Below are 15,474 nucleotides of genomic sequence, written 5' to 3'. Positions count from 1 at the left end.
CGACGTTTCGATTCCAATTGTCTCATCGAAGCAGGTGAAACTCTTTGACTGCCTTCCGAACGGTTTACGGAAACGAAATTAGCTTGCATCGGAAACAAAGATCCGAATCCACAGGGGAAGCATCACTGCTTCACCCAGTCACAGATCAGCTCCCATGGAATAAATGCAGGCAGTGTTTACAACTCTCCTGATTAAGATAAAGCAGGGATGGCAATAATAATCCCATTGCATAGCAGTTTGATCCATGCCTAGTTTTACTATGAGTTTAATACGGTGCACCGGACATTGTCACCTATACACTGTGGCTAAATCAAGCTTGTGTTAACACCTGGAATGGGTGAAAGTGCTATGCAATGGGAGTCTGATTCCCACCCCTGTAAATGAATGCAGCGCACTTCCCCGGCCCAGAGAACTATAATAATAATAATAATAATAATAATAATACATGGATGAAGGCCATATTTGCATCCTGAGCCATTAGAAAAAAAAAGCATAATATCACAGTAGTGATGTCAAAAAGTGATAATTCCTTTAGAGGAAAATATACTTGAACTCTGACCCATTCGACTCTTCCAGAGCATTGCTTTCAATTCAAACACATAATGTCTCGTTTTCAGTCACTCAACAACACCCACAGTACAGAAATGTTCATTAATGAGTAACAAAATGAGAATATGTTAAAAAATGTTAATCTGGTTCATTCTTATCTGAGGGAAGGGGAATTTAAAACAAGGTAAAAGCAATCTTCCAAATAATTATTCCAAATAACGGATAACGACACAAACGAACGTCTGTACAGCACTGAAACACTACATTTAAAAATAAAAACAAGCGTGCTGCTGAACCTCGACTTCTTTAATATCAGCATCACAAAGGTATCCATGTATTATAAAAAATAATAGATGGGCCTCTTCAGTGATTTACAGGAAAACAATTCCATCTTGGGCTTCTGTGACAGTTTAGAAACTCCACCTTCAGTCTCATAATTTATGACGTCACAGAAACCCTAGATGAAATTATTTTCCTGTAAATCACTGAAGCCCATCTATTATATATATATATATATATATATATATATATATATATATATATATATATATATATATATAAACACACACACACACAAGGGGGACAACAAGTCATATATACAGCAGCAGTATAGTGGTAAGTAGTAAGGTGAAATAGGGAAGAAGTTTTTTTTTTTTTTTTTGTTTTGTTTTTTTATTACCTTGCTCTACAGAGAATATTCTGCCTCTAATTCCCCATCTGGCACCAGAACCAGCAATGCCTAGGGAAGAGTTGCCTGATGGAGCGCAACGTGGGGATCCGTCCTATTGCACATCACTTCCAATTCAGAGAGACAATGCTAACCGCTCAAATCGCTCTACATGTCCTGACATTGAAAGAGAGACAGAGAGGGGGCTAGTGTAGTCCCCAGTGCTTCCACCCATCTCCCTACAACCACCACAAGCCCCCCCCCAGGTAAGCTGTCACGCTGGGAGGCCGGCAGTAAGGAAGTAGGGAAGTCAGTGCTGCACCGCTGCCTCCGTCCCTCTGCTAGCGTGCACGTCTCTGCTCTTTATCTGTGTTTTGTTTCCTCAGGCCTTGTGGTCGTTTGCAAATCGCCACCTCCCTAGCGCGCCCCCCTGTTAGACTGAGAAGACCAAGGGCGAGAGGCAAGTGCCATGGCAACAGCAGCTGTGTTAGCAGCTGCACCTCCTTCTGATGCCTGCCTGCACGAGACCGGAGAAGACAATCCACTATAATCATTATAATTAACATCTGCAGTTTGGGGCATCCAATCCACTAGTGACTGTTAGCAAAGGCATACAGGCACTGTTTATGATATAATGTAATTTATAATATTTATAATGATAAATGTCAGTTTCTTATAAATAATCTAGTATATGACAGTCATTTTTAGATGCATTTATAAGTAATTATTTATAAAAAATATATTGTTTATTTAAAAGACAGCACTGGCATGAATAATTCAGAATATCACACTCTATTGAAAAAAAAAAAAAACACATGCAAACTCTCAAACTAAATCCGCCTAGGAAGATGGGCATTTTTTTTTTTTTTTTTTTTTTTTCAATTGTAAAGTGAGGCTATCAGAGGCAAGCCGTTGAAGGAGTTGGAAGTAATTAGAAATGAGGAACAGCTAATCCCTCTGCTCTCCCGACACGGATCTCCTGAGGAAGGCAAAGCAGCCAAAGTGTCATTTAGAATCTACTTTGAATTCTTTTGTACTGCAGTGCAGGCTGAAGCCTGGGTCAATGCGGGGGGGCTGTGATCAGAAATCCTAGTGCAATTATTACTAATAACATCCCATATTATTATTATTTAGTATTATTATTATTATTATTATTATTATTAGAAAGTAATATCCGTGCAAGCTTTTACTCTTAAAATTTAAAACAGAACAACCCCAGTTAAAAAAACAGTTTGTAGCAGTATTGTTTTTTTCAGCCCCGTATTTCCATCTCAAATTAACTTTAAAAGCCTGGCCGAAGCCTGGGGATGGATATTCTAGATGGCTGAGTGGATTTTTGCTTGTTTCGTTTTTCTGCTACCATGAAAGTGACATCAGCGTGCCCTTCAGTCTCACTCCTGACTGCACAGCGTCACTCCTCTTTACTATATACAGGAAGCCAGTATCCCCGAGAGTACACGAGGGAACAGCACGGTCGCAATGGGGTTCCTGAGAATCCCTACCTATCGTGGATCACATCATCCATCACAAAACGCCTCATTGGATCCATGAAATAAAAACCACAGTATGTATTTATTTCAATACTTGGGGGATACACAAATAAACATATGAAGGGTTTAAAGGGGTGTGATTGTATCATCACACAGCACCACTCAGTGGCCAATAAGAATAATTACATTTTACTACACTCAGATTTGGGGCGCTGCCATCTTTAACAGCAGCTTTGGAAAAATGTCAATAAGGAAGTAAACACAGAACACCAGTGATATTACTTGCAGGTCAAATTTAACAATATCAATTTTAGAATACAAATCCCACTGCTCTAAATCAATTCTGCTTGTGTTCTCTCCTCTCTCTTAATCCTGGGTAATTGATTAAGACCCTTATCAAAAACACTGAAGACATGGAAAAATGCAAGAGGTGCGCGACATGGTTTCAAGTTTTAGCACGGTGGTATTAAGATCGCTAAAACAGGCTCTTTGCTTTTCTTCTCCTGGGGATGTGATCCAAAGCTGTCATCGCTCTAGTCACTCCACAATGCACCGTCTCCCCAATCTGAATCCCTCCCTCCTTGCTCTGCTTGTGACCCAGTTTCTCGTCTCCAATCCCTTCCTCAGCCAAGCAGCAGAGATGCTCCTGGCATAACAATGAGGTACTGCAGCAGCACCAGCTCACTCACTCACTCACTCACTCACTCACTCACTCACTCACTCACATTCACACAGGGACTAAGGCTTTACCCCAAAATGGGTACCCCAGGCCACCAGATACTGAGCCCAGGAGAGGGTAGTGGAAACGGGGGCAAAAGCAAGACAAACCTCAGCTCTGGAGCACTCAGATCTACAATCAGCCACAGTCTGGGTGTTTGAGACCTGCCTCCAGGCAGCAGGCAGACAGCACAGACGCAAAAACAAACACAGCGCAGTGTTCACATGGTCTCCCAATGGGATGCAGGATCATTGTGACCTTGTCGGTAAATAAACGTATTCATGTGATCTGATCACACACATTGTTTTGCTGCTGTATTTTATCATATTTCTTAGCACGCCTTCTATGTACACAGAGATGTCGTGTTTGTTTTGGCAACACACTGATCACAAAGCAGAATGCAGAGGCAGAACTTTTTAATAACGCGCATCCCTCTCCGAGACTGTCGTCCGGACACCAATGCTGGATCTGGTGATTCATTGCAGTGTGAATCACCGTGCCTTCCTGGAGCCTGTGGGCTTGCTGAACTTATAAATCTACCGCTTGCTGGAACTGGAAAAAGCTAATTACAAGCCATAAATTGCCTCAAACTAATCATAAGCGCGCAATATTTACAGGAACTAATTAGAGTCTGATGCTTGCAATGCTGTGCGGGGAGAAGTTCAGAGGCCAGCGCTCAGACAACCCAACTGGATGGGCAGGAATGGGTCTTCTCGGCCAGGCTGCAGAGGAACGAGGTCCAGTTTTACCTAAATGGAGCATCTTGTTGTTTTGCTGTTGGCTCCATTCTATTAATAGAAAAAACTGACCCATGACTAGCCAAGGTCGAGCCTGTCTTTGACCTGTGCAGGGCCTGGGGTAACGAACACTGTCCTGCACACAATCCAGGCACAATGAAACTGCACAGTCGGGCAGTAAGCAAGGGTACAGACCGCCACGGGGTCAGAATTAAGCAGGCACACTACGAAGCCCTATAATGCAAGGTGCTGACCTACTGGGGTACTGTGAGATCCAATGTGCTGAATTGAAGATCCGGTGCAGTTTTGTTCCTTATAGTTACTATGCCGTTTTGGAGCATGTAGCAGAGCTTTACCAGCGAATAGGGGAGCTTGTTAAAGAATTAGATGCACACAATCAAGGTCCCACAAGTTTAGTAGGTTATTAAATTCTGTCTCTGAATACAGATGGTCTCAATTAAGTTACAAAGTGATATGGACATGGGTATTGCTCAAGCGACTGGGCAGCACATGCCACAACTAGTGCTTCATTTCCTTATGTCAAAGTGGTGCCTGCCACGAAACAGGCGATGACATCAGAGCCACGCCAACAGCGACAGGATTCCCAGCATTCCAAACGCGTCCTGGGGATTGAAATGATTCCAAATGTGAAGAAGCGTGAAACGCCTGCATCTGTGTAACTCTCAGTTACAAGAACGCTGCAAACGGCTGTACCAGCGAAGGGTGTCTCATTGCATTGCTGCAGCCAAGACAAAGTGAGGGTGAACATGAACGGCAGTGCTCTCTTTCTTGAATAAACACGCCACACAACGTGCTCCGTCTACAGCATCTTCAGCCTCAGACTGCTGGCGCCCTCTAGTGTGCAGCATTGGTAGTGCCTCCACCCACTTGCTTTGGGCTTCATTAGCAAACTTTGTACAGGTCTTGGTGTTCAGTGTGCCTGGATAGAATTTAATTTTCACTGTGGGATACATGCCAGGCGCCCAGAGAACTGAAATGCCCTTGGGGCCGCTGCTCTGTGCGTGGGAGAGGAGAGGCTTTCAATATTAGCGCTGGACACACAGAGCTCCTGCCGCACTGATCCATAGGAAAGTCTCTTCTGGTGGGAATGGGTTGACCTTTCCAGCATGGGAACGCTTCTCCTTCAAGTATAGCTTCCCATTTTCACCTCTGTATCTGGGCAATCCATTAATAGACAAAGGAAAATATTTGTCTCTTGCCACTATTAGTTTTTGCTCTATCAAATTATTTCTAGTAACTAAATAACTGAGGGAAAGGCATTCACAGCCCCCTCTCTCTCTCCCTCTCAATGAAACGGACAGTCCTGGCTGTGACAGCGTTTCACGGTGCGTTATCGTTGGCCCTGGGAAGGGCTTCGGTGTGCGAGAGTGAGCCTCCTGAGCGAGACGCACTCACTTCGAGTCCCCTTCCACTCTAGGCTGCCCCGGAACGCACAGTGGGTCCCGACAGACAGACTGCCCTCGCTGCTGCTGACACGACCAGGCAGGAGAGAGCACAGCTAGGGAGCCACAGCAGGCCCTGGGCCATACCGCTTCAGTTATTAAACACCTGCTTTTGATTCATTAATTACAGAAGAACAGATTCATGCAGACAATGTTTTATTAAATCCTTAATAACAGGTTTAAATACCGACTTGACATGATGAATAAGATAAAGCTTTGTGAAATCGCTAGAAAGTCTGCAGTAAACGTATTACATGGGCAAGAGAGTGACAGTAAGAGAGCAACACACATCTTTCAGAACGAGTCTGCTTTGTAGGTGAAGGGGATTCTCATAATGGATGGGTAGACTGTTGATATATGTTCATTCATATATTATTCATCATAACTAAGGGATTCATATGCATCAGTGTATCTGATGCAGATTAGAGAAATGTACAGTAAAATAAATCATGGACGCTGTCGATTAGTTAGACAGCTATGTTATAGATCTCAGTGTCAGCTGATCTGTCTCAGCAGATCGGTTTCGCATCGTGCTCCTCATAGAAGCCAGCCTGTGATGCTTCTAAGAGATCCCCATACAGCTTGTTTTTCTAATTACAGGTGAATAACTACCTGCAAACAATTTCTCTCTTTATTTGTCTTGTTTCTGAGCTGTGTAAAATGAATTCTCTGTACTGATCATGCGTCTCAATAAGCGATCCAGTCTCCTGAGTCTACGATTCTTGTAGTGGGTGCATGGTCTTTTAAGCCTGTAATACTGTGCATTGTTGAAAAATACAATTCATTCATTATTTTCCACCTTGCTCGGATTTTGTGTGCACTGTCTGTCTGTTCTCCGCTCCCTGCACACGTTCACAAGCATGTCTCAGCTTTCCTCAGGATCAGCTCCCTGAAAGCAGGCTATTAAAAATGCATTGCTCAGCCACTTCATCAGACCTGAATTATTCATTCTAAAAATTTTGGAGAACCTTCCAAAACTACTCTTTTAAAGAAGAAAAATACCCCCCCCCCCCACTTCACACAGAGAAGCGCCGTCCATAACTCACTGTGCTGAAGATGAGGAATGGGAAAGAGGGAGAGGGAGAGGGAGAGGGAGAGGGAGAGGGAGAGGGAGAGGGAGAGGGAGAGGGAGAGGGAGAGGGAGAGGGAGGGAGACGGAGACGGAGAGGGAGAGGAGACGGAGGGAGAGGGAGAGGGAGAGGGAGAGGGAGAGGGAGAGGGAGAGGGAGAGGGAGAGGGAGGGAGAGGAGACGGAGAGGGAGAGGAAGACGGAGGGAGAGGAAGACGGAGGGAGAGGGAGACAGAGACGGAGAGGGGAGAGAGGGAGAGGGAGAGGGAGAGGGAGAGGGGAGGGAGAGGGAGGGAGGGAGGGAGAGGGAGAGGGAGGGAGACGAAGACGGAGAGGGAGAGGGAGAGGGAGAGAGGAGAGGGAGAGGGAGAGGGAGAGGGAGAGGGAGATTGAGAGGGAGAGGGAGAGGGAGACGGAGACGGAGAGGGAGAGAGAGACGGAGAGGGAGAGGGAGATGGAGACAGAGAGGGAGCACACAGGAAAATCCACACAGAGTCAACAGTCTGACCTCCGTCAGCTTGCAGTAGGCAGACGGTCTCCACAGGACACAGGTGAACAACATGTTACCGTCCATGTGTCACCACACAGCAGAGGTTTTATACAGTAAAGCTTCCTTCCCTACTCAACAGGCCTCAGAGGAAATGCAAAGGTTTCTCTCTCTCTGTCTGTCTGCAAAATCGTCTCTCCTCGACAAGCTGATTTCACACATCATTCCAAACACCTTCCCTGCGAAGGTAATTAGCACGCAGTGCGGGGTCTGAAGGCTTTCAAAGCACAGCAGGAACAGCTCCGGCAGCCACACACCTTCGTGAGATAGCGAGAAGCACTCAGCTGTTTTAATCTTTTTTTTTTGCTTTTCTGTAACTTTGCCTAACCTCTCGATGCAACAGCCCCCCCCCCCCCCCAATGCACTCATTCCTTTCTTCATGTCCTTTTTCAATATTACCCTCTAGGTCTAGTTACAGCACACCGGTATGTTATCTAGAGAAGGGCACAAATCATTTTGCAATGTGACTCTTAAGACCAAGGGCGCAAATCAATTCAGCTTTTTTTCAGGGGGAAACAAATTTTGGGAAAACAAATCAGGCAGGGATATTTACCTGGATCTAAGCAACATGCCGATTATTAACGATAGAAGTGAACAACCGATACAACTGTCTGAGCTGATCTTTTCACTCTTCCCCAGAAAAATAACTCATTCATTTATTCATGAAACTCCAGCAGCCCTCTGTCTTATCGCAACGAATATAGAAATCCAGATGCTATCCTACTGAGCCCAGACTACCGATTACAAGGTAAAGAGCTTTTCAATACACTGAATACTGAATTCTGTACGACGCGAGGAGCTGCATGTCCACAAGGCGGCAGCCTAGAGCTGGCAACAGTTCTCCGAGCAAGAATGGATCTGGCTGCCTGTGCTCATCAGTTAATGCTGTACCACCGTTCAAAGGTGCTGAACTTTAGCAATGGCTATAAATTCCTAAAGAAGTTTAAAAACCTTCACACTTAAGGTGTTATAAAAGAAACTGGGGAATGACTATTTTTTTCAACTCTGGAATGTTCGCCACGAGAAAGTGATTTTTATCTGCTAAACATCGCAGTGCATCCAGTTCATGGTCCCTGCTGCAACAATGCTGCTGCTGTGATTCAAATGAGTGGCATGTTGTAGAAACAGAAAAGCAGCATGTCGCAGGAGGGGGGAGAGTGATCTGGATACACTGCGATCCTTAGAAGACATCATAGTGTGCCAGTTATTTTCCAGAAAATACTGGATCAATTTTAAGCCCCGCTATACTTGGGAGGCTAACCACAAAATTAAAAAGTGGGAAGACAGTGCTTCTGGAGACACTTCCTCCTCTCTTCCCCTTGCCTGCGTGCTAGCCACCCTCATTAGGCATGTACAATTAAGATGTGGGAGCTCATCAGGCCAGCGATGGCACGGCATCAGATCTGTAGATCAGATTTTTAATGCTGACCCACAGTGCCCCCTGTATCAAATGCCCTTCCTCCCTTTTTGGGGCTGTAAATTGATAGCATTTCTTCCGCATCTGCTTATTGATTTCCCTTCCTCTCTCTTTCTGCCCCTATTAACGGAACAGTCCTCTCCCTCTCCCTCTCTCCCTCTCTCTCTCTCTCTCTCTCTCTCTGCAGTGACCGGCAGGTTCAGTCCTCAGCTAATGCATTAAGGATTTCAGAAGCTTCCTTCTTTTAAAGGAGACTGTTACTGAGCAATACTTTGATCTGGCTACAAGAGTAAATAACTTCAACCGTTTTAAATGTTGTTGTTGCAGTGTGGATTTCCTCTTTAGCAGAAAACAAAAACCTCTCTTTTAGTCTTTAAATGGAAGATTCAAATGCATGATAGCCTCATGTCAGAGTCCAGGTTTATCCCCATATAAAGCAGTGGATAAATGAGCTGCCCCAGCTCCTGAAGCGCTACGTTATTTAGTTATCTTAAACCTGGAATGGAATGGAATAGCACTCTAGGAATGGAGTTTCAACCCCCTGTATTATACTACAGTAGCAGTTTGATCCATTCCTGGTTTTATTAGGAGTCTAATAAAACACACCTGACCTTGTTAACTATACACTGTGACTAAACAAGCTTCTATTCAAATCTGAAATGGAAGGAAACTGCTATGCAATATGAGTCTTTTTTTCCATCCCTGCACTACACAATACTGAAATAGAAATTATAAGCTGTCATGCAAATGAATGACATTGCAGTTCCGGTATCAGTCAGTTATATGCACGCTGCAAATGCAATCACAGTTCCCATTCTACAGCTCATGGTGCACATTATTATAAATACAAATCAAAAAACCAGCAAGCATATTTGTGAGGAGTTGTCAGTGCAGCCGAGCGTGCTGTGAGGAGCCACGCAGCCTCCAGCCAGCGCCGGTCGAGAGCTCCACTGCTCCAACGCTGTGGAGCTGCAAATCATTTTTCACCTGGCTGCTCTAATTTGCCTTTTCATTAGCTGGTCACTGGGAGACTGTGGAGCAGAGAGCCTGGAACAGCCGCAATCTCACAGAGTCATTGTTAACGAGATTAGAAGCGTGATGGAAGGGCTGCTCCAGCGATATGAGAGGCGCGTTTCATATGAACCAGTAACTAGAGCAAAGGAAGAGGCTACCATTACACTTTAACTGAGTTTCCAAAACACTGAAAATATGAAGTCTGTATCTCACATGGTTCATGTGTAAAAAGTGACCTGATTCTTACAACTACTGCAACACTCAGACTTGTCTTCCTTACCTGGGCAGCTCCTGCTAGATCCAGCACTGTCAGAGGGACGCGAGCTGCCGATTGGGTCGAACTTCCATCAGTCAAGTCACGTGCCTCTGTGCTCCCACTCCCATTGGCTGTGGCTTTCCTCCCTAGCTGCCCATAGTCGGCTCTTCCCCAAGTGAACATGTCCCCGCTCTCTGAAATACAAGAGGAATTGCCCTCTTTTCATTTGGAATGGAAGGTGTTTTCACACTTAGTCACTCCACCTCCAAACCCTTCAGCTCTGATGACTATGAAGCACTTTCTCCCTGGCCCTTCAGTTCTATACTGAATCCCAGCCCCTCAGCTCTAATGACTAAGCCCCACTGCCTCCCAGTCCATGCTATTTTTTATATTATCCAGAGGCTGCTGTCTGGACAATTCCAGCAGCCCATAGCCCCGTTCTATTTAGGAGCCAGGAGTAAGGGCGCTAAAGGGAATACACAGGAGCCCTTGTTATCCTGGAAATCGCAGTCATTAGAACATTGCGAGTTTCTTTTATTATGTTTCAGACAGCTCCTGTTCCCAACTTGTTCTCGGGGATGATGGCAGCTTCACACATCCTGAAATAAAGCTATGTGTTTACACAGGTGCGAAAGCGTCATCCCATCATGTGAGGAATAGGTGGGAATTGCGACTGTGCTATAACTGGAGCAAGAACAGATAGCCCACTAGAGATACAAGGGGTACAAACTGGAACCAGCTGTCTATATTCTCTTCCTAACAAACAGACAAAAGACAATAAATTCCAGCTGGAGTGACTCTTCTTAAGGGCAGTGCTTAGTTCAAGCAAGCGGATAGTTTTTCTTTCTGCTAATAACTTCTTCAAATCCTGCAGCTACTCAGGTGGCACCTCTCCTGTCCTGCTCTCTTCTGTCTTGTCCTGTCCTGTCCTGGCCACATGTTACCAAACTGTCCCCAGTAGAGAAGCAAGCCCTAGAAGCTCTGTGTAAAGCTTGGCTCTCCTAGCTGTGAAATGCCCCAGATCAGGACTCTGCATACCACACTGAGTTTGCCGCTCAGCACTGCTTCTGCAGCTGCTGTGGATAAAACCATTGACTGCAGAGATGCAGTAGAGAGAAGACGATGTACAAAAAAAAAGGAAGAAACATTATCCTTACTGAGGTGAAGTTTTCTGAATTGAACGAAGCCCCACCACAGCCCAGGCTTTGCCAATGCCCTTTTTCAAACAGCATACAAGCCTAGCAGCAGCTAAAGTCAGACCCTGTTTGCAATACAAAACAAATGAACTGCGTGCTACGCCTTTTAAACAGAGGCTTACTTGCTGATGGTGGGCTTTATTTCTGCCTGCATGCTCCATTTTTACCATGAGCAAGACATGAAAGGTGACTTTGGGCTGTGGGTTTGTCCATGCACACACACACGATGTGGGGAAGGAAAGGGCCAGCTCAGCACAAGCTGGTGTGCGGAGGGGAGCAGGCTTGCTGTCTCTAGGCAGTGTGATCCTGTTAGGCTCCCCGCTCTGTTCACTGCCAGAGAGATACGCTGCCAGCACACTGTGGGTCATCTTTCAAATGCCCTTCACTGATACCACCATCAGCACAGCGCAGGGCACAGCAGCTAAAAAAAAAAATACAAAATGTGCAACCGCTTCTCTTTTTCTTTTTTCATCTTGTTCTTTTTATTAATGATGCACAAACTGGTGAATTAGATATTAGCATAAAAGGTGTCAGATTCATATCTTTATAGCTGGGGAGTGCTGTGGAACATGGGGGGAGTCTCCCAAGGTCACAAAGCACCTTTTCCAGATATCATTATCTTCATCATCATAATAATAATAATAATAATAATAATAATAATAACAAAAGAATAAGTGAAGGTATTGTATTGTCCTCATGCATACAACGCTACACAGATAAATACCTTGTGTCATACTGATCCGAGTCATTATATTTGTACACAAGTTCAGTTCTAAAAAACTGCAGAGTACGCATGAGCCTGGATTTATCGTAATGGGACTTTTCAATTTCCAAAGTATAGATGCTTCTGAATGTAAAGTGTACAGTATATACTGCAGCTGGAGTATTTCAGGGACCCAGGGGGGTGGAAGGGAAACATAAATATTTAATTAAAACACAGAAGGCGCAAAATACAAAGAAGTCAGAAATCAGCAACTCTCGTTCCCGAAAACAACTGGCACTCTGGAAATATCAGTGCAGGAGAAAGACTAAACGCCTGGGGAGTCAGGCTTTCAAACGCTCAGTAAAACCACATGAAAGTCAGCTAGACGGATGCTTTAAAATGTTTCTAAACGCTTTCAACACAGAAATCATTATCCAATACACGCCTAATCAAATCACTTTCTATCGCTGGTTGTTATCGTTTGTGCCTCTCCAAAGCAAGGGTGTGCTTCTAAACTATGGACCTGTTATGGTACACATCACACTATGATGGCTGTAACCACACCTTGCTCTGTGCATCCCAGTACACATGATGGTCCTCACTGTGTGTTATCTGGAACAAGACAAAACAATCATTAGTGACTGATTACTTAGTTAAAATGACCAACCTTAAAGGGCATGCCTTCATCATTGAAAAGCATGTGATAGATTGCAAGCAGCCATGCACTGCTTTCTCTGTGCACAATACACACCCCTATTTCTAAACTGCGGTGGGGGCACAATTCCAGTCTTCAAACTCCAGAACCTTCCTGGTTCTTATTCCGCTTGTACCCAAAATTACTGACTGATTTGACCTCCTTAATCACTTCATTATTTATTGATTCCTATAAAACCTGGAGGATTGCAGACCTCAAGGAGCGGATTCTTGCACCTCTGATATGCGATATAGATCATGTAAAGAAAGTATTAAGAATCACCAATACGCACGACCACGTGCATCCACCCACTCCAGACCTCGCTGAGCGCCTCCCCTTTGAAGAGACACAGGTGGTTGCAGAGAGCTTGGCACAGGAAGGCTCGGAGCTAGCTGTGCTTGTTACAGCTCCACATGAACACCGCTCCATCCTCTGCAAGTCAGGGCTAGAATGCATCCGTGAAACATCTGGGCACCCCAAAGCATCTCACTTCAGACCAGTCAAAAAGTGGTACTGGGACAGATCTGCAGGAATGTCACTTTTCATTGGAGTTGGGGAAAGCACTGGGGATGCATTACCTGTAATGAAGTCTGTAAAAGGTTTACCGTGTAAAAAACAATATCTAATTAGAATATTGAAAAGCTGAACTCAACAATGACAGGACAGTGAAAAGGGTATTGATAATTTAGGGTAGGGTATTAGATTAAAAACCTGGAGGTACTACACCTGAATGATAATAGTTATAATCATTTTTTTAAAAGGCAGCAAGAATCTGCTAATGAAATGCGTTACTCCCGGTCACAGGCAGGTGGCAGCAGAGACCTGAGAAAGTCATTAGATTTTTCCTCCAAGATGAAGCTACACGAGAGCAAAAGCATTTGAAAATGCAGCAGTGTGTCTCTCGACCCAATGATCCGTGAGGCAGACAGAACGGCAAGCACCTGCAGTGACCTTCACATTCTCCATCCCTGCAAAGCAAACAACAGCACACGGGACAATGGAAATAAAACGTGTTATTATTAAATGCACTGTCACCGTTCACAATGCGGTAACAAAGAACAAGACCAGTAGGTTTGAAAGGAAATCTGAGCTCTGAAGATGCAACTGAAAGCAAGTGAAGTGCCTTTACTGCCACTCTTATCGTGAAAACGGGCACGTGGACTTACATTGTTAAAAGCTGTTTTCTCTCAAAATGCACTTTAAAAAAACAGCAACAAGAAAACGTTCATGCGATTAATTATCTACCTGGAACAACTGCCCATCTGATATTGAAAACACTGAACACCTCTGTAACTTCAAACAAGTCTTTCTAAATGATTTCTAGCATTATTTGCCCTTGTAACAAAGCGTATCTCACGCTGCACATTCCCAGCAAGAAAGGAGGGTCACTATACACCCTGGTCATTGCTTACCTTTGAAGCAAGGAATGCTGGGACAGGGCTAGGCAGCAAGCTCCATTTAGCCTGAGAGGTCATGCCTGTGCCCCACTGATACACCCGGCCAGCTCCTGCAGCCACAAGCTGTCAGCCTCGTGAAAACCGCCAGAGGGCGCCAGAGGAGCAGAGAGACAGAACCCACCTGTGTAACAGCCAGTAGCGTGCCTGAGTCCAGCAGCTACCCCCACTACCTTCTCACTGAAGGACTGGGGGAAACAAAAGCATGCTATAAGTAAAGCTGGTTTTGAAACCATCCTTTCACACCTACCCACCATGGCCCTGTAGCCCCGCGATGCCCAAGCGTTTCTGAAACGAGAAGGCTATCTCATTTATGTAACTAGATACTGTTTCCTGTAAAGAACACACTATCCTTTTTCCTGTCTGGCCTGTGAGGCTGGGTTTAAAAAATACTAATACTAATCACAGGTGATATAGAGATGGGCATTGCAGGGTTAAATCAGGGTGTCTCACACCTTGATGGGCAGTAGGATCGAGCTGCCAGCTGGGTGATGAGGAACTCCAAGCTGCCTGAATGCATCGGTACCCCAGTCACACCAATCACAATGCAGGCTTGTTGTAGGAGGCAGTTCATTGGCCAAGGGGAGGAAATTAAGGTTCTAATTCAGTCAGGACACTGGGGTGTGCCGCATGGACATGTGCAGCTTGGCAGTACCAGATGTCCACGATTGAAAACGAGCATATCCACAGCAGCAATTCAAAACAAGGCTTTCTTTTGCCAGCTGCTTCATCATGATGGCCAGGCACCACAAAGGCTTCTGCAATGCATGATGTATGGAAGCTGGAGTGCTTACTTACTGTACTCTGGAACACCTGAACGGGACCGATCCTCAGCCCCAGCACTCAGAGGCATTTAGGTTAATCTTTTAATCTGGCTGCCTCTCAGTGAAAGGATCCTCAGCATGAACTGTGTTATTAATTCCCAGGCTGTCCCCAGAGCTCGGAGCTTTTGTGTTTACTAGTGCTGGTTTTCATAATCAACGTGTGCACTAGGGTTGTTATTTTCTGTTTAATTTCCTAATCATTTAAACACATCTAAACCTCAGTGACTGGTTTTGCAAACTCCCTGCCCCCCACCCCCTCCGACTACCTTATCTAAGGTAACATAGGCAGTCCAAGATAAGTGCTAATCGGGGTCTGTAAAACCAGCCCTTAAATTTTGACACATCCGGAATGCTTGTAACCAGAAAAGCCATCTTGCATCACTGTTTTATAAATGTTTTAGAACTGAACTGTGTATGGAAGACTGTGAAACTGTCTTGAACTCCACACCTCGTATGTAAACTATGTTTGCATACTCATATACGCATGGGCTCTAATTTAACCTGCAAATAAAAAGCGCCTCCAAAGCAAGGGCTCAGTGATTATTCCCTGGGATTCTGGCTTGTCTCCGAGTCAACTAGAGGTCTCTTTAGAGCGTCCCTCCAGTCCAGACACAGCAATAGATCCCGGGACAGGTCCACAGGACAGGTCCAGGTGGATTCGTCAAGGTAAGACTCG

Source organism: Polyodon spathula, chromosome 19, assembly GCF_017654505.1.
Source record: "Polyodon spathula isolate WHYD16114869_AA chromosome 19, ASM1765450v1, whole genome shotgun sequence".
Lineage (NCBI taxonomy): Eukaryota > Metazoa > Chordata > Actinopteri > Acipenseriformes > Polyodontidae > Polyodon > Polyodon spathula.
Note: the sequence above shows the minus strand (reverse complement) of the source record.